This window comes from Gossypium arboreum, chromosome 3, assembly GCF_025698485.1.
Source record: "Gossypium arboreum isolate Shixiya-1 chromosome 3, ASM2569848v2, whole genome shotgun sequence".
Taxonomy (NCBI): domain Eukaryota; kingdom Viridiplantae; phylum Streptophyta; class Magnoliopsida; order Malvales; family Malvaceae; genus Gossypium; species Gossypium arboreum.
The window spans coordinates 79156210-79158203 of record NC_069072.1 but is presented as its reverse complement, the minus strand read 5'-3'; the positions used below and the strand labels follow the sequence as shown (position 1 = coordinate 79158203).

The window sequence follows — 1994 nt, the reverse complement described above, 5'->3', positions numbered from 1 at the left end:
CGATTTTTCTTACTTTAGCTATTTTATTTTTATTTTCTTTTCTAATTTTTCATTTATTCACTTCTGGCAGTTTTTTTTATAGTGCATGACTAGAAGAAACCTATCGGGACCATTACTTTTTGATAGTGAGATCGATCATACAGCTCACAAAAACCGAAGAGAAATAAGGCGAAGCCTAAGATACACAGAGGAAGAGCAAGAGGACAACATTCACACCACAACCGAGGAGATGGCTAAAAATCAGGAAAATTCGCTACCTCCTGCGATTGCTGCTGACCCAGTAAATCGGAATCCTGCTCCAAGCACTATGTATGATTATGCTAAACCTACTTTAACAGGAACTGAGTCAAGTATAGTTAGGCCTACTATTGGTGCAAATAATTTTGAACTAAAACCTAACACAATTCAAATGATCCAATAGTTTGTTTAGTTTTATGGTTTGCAGGACGAGGACCCAAACGCTCATTTGGAGAATTTCCTAGAGTTTTGCGACACTTTTAAAATAAATGGCATTACTGATGATGCCATTCGCCTTCGATTGTTTCCCTTTTCATTGAGGAACAAAGTAAAACAGTGGTTGAACTCGTTACCACGAGGGTCAATCAATACTTGGGAACAAATGACCGAAAAAATTTTACTTAAATATTTTCCGTCGGCTAAAATGGCTAAATTGAGGAATGATATCTCTTCTTTTGTACAGATGGATCTAGAGACCCTCTATGATGCATGGGAGAGATACAAGGACCTCTTGAGAAGATGCCCTCACCATGGGCTGCCCTTATGGTTGCAGGTTCAAACATTTTACAATGGCCTAAATCCTTCGACTAGACAAATGATTGACGTAGCTGCTAGTGGGACTATCAATAACAAAACACCAGAAGTGGCTTACGAATTTATTGAAGAGATGTCACTGAATAACTATCAGTGGCAAGTCATGAGAACAAAGCCGACCAAAGTAGTCGATGTTTTCAACCTCAATGCGATTACTACGCTATCTAACCAGGTAGAACTCTTAAATAAAAAGATTGATGGTTTGTGTGGTTCTACTCAGGTACATCCAGTGATGAGGTGAGATTCAAATGGAGGAGGAGCATACACAGAATATCAACCCTTCAAACCTAGCACCAATGAGGAACAAGTTCAATATATAGGTAATAATTCTAGATCTCAAAATAACCCATATAGTAACACATATAATGCAGGTTGGAGGAACCATCCCAACTTCTCGTGGGGTGGTTAAGGGAATCAAAGGCCACAACATCCTCTGGGTTTTCAACAACCACCTTACCAACAGGCAAAGAAGTCGAACCTTGAGGAGATGCTAACAAAGTTTATCTCTGTGTCGGAAACTCACTTTCAGAATACCGAAACAGTACTTAAGAATCAACAAGCGGCTCAAAACTCAGATAGGCCAACTCGTCAAATTGATTTCTGAACGACCACAAGGTGGCTTGCCAAGTAACACTGAATCTAACCCAAGGAAACATCTCAATGCAATTACCATTCAAGATGAGGAAAGGTTAGTCAAACCTGAACCAGAATCGAGGCAAGGAATTGTGGTAAGTAAAAGCAAAGGTGAGGTAGACCACAGTGAACAAACACTGGTAAGTAAAGAGTACAAACCTCGTGTGCCATACCTCAATGCAACAAGGAAAGACCGCACAGACGGATAATTCAGTAAATTCCTTAAATTATTAAAAAAATTACATATCAACTTACTATTTATTGAAGATCTTTTGCAGATGCCAAACGTAGCCAAATTCTTAAAAGAGCTTTTAACTAATAAGTAGAAATTGTATGAGGCGTCGCATATGGAGTTGAATGCAGTTTGTTCAGCCATACTACAGAATAAGCTAGCCAACAAATTAAAAGATCTAGGGAGTTTTACGATTCCTTGTGTAATTGGTAGCTTAGATGTTAATAATGCTTTGGCTGATTTAGGGGCTAGTATCAATGTCATGTCTTAGAAAATATTTAAACAACTAAGTCTTGGG

General features: G+C 38.5%; 1 non-coding gene across 1 annotated transcript; it reads right to left on the bottom strand.

Annotated features, from left to right (window-relative positions):
• Positions 1-667: 667 nt before the first annotated feature.
• LOC128291222 (small nucleolar RNA R71) lies at positions 668-774 on the bottom strand. The gene has a single exon (XR_008280998.1). It is a non-coding gene; the product is annotated as a small nucleolar RNA R71 (small nucleolar RNA).
• Between the last annotated feature and the right edge of the window lie 1220 nt (positions 775-1994).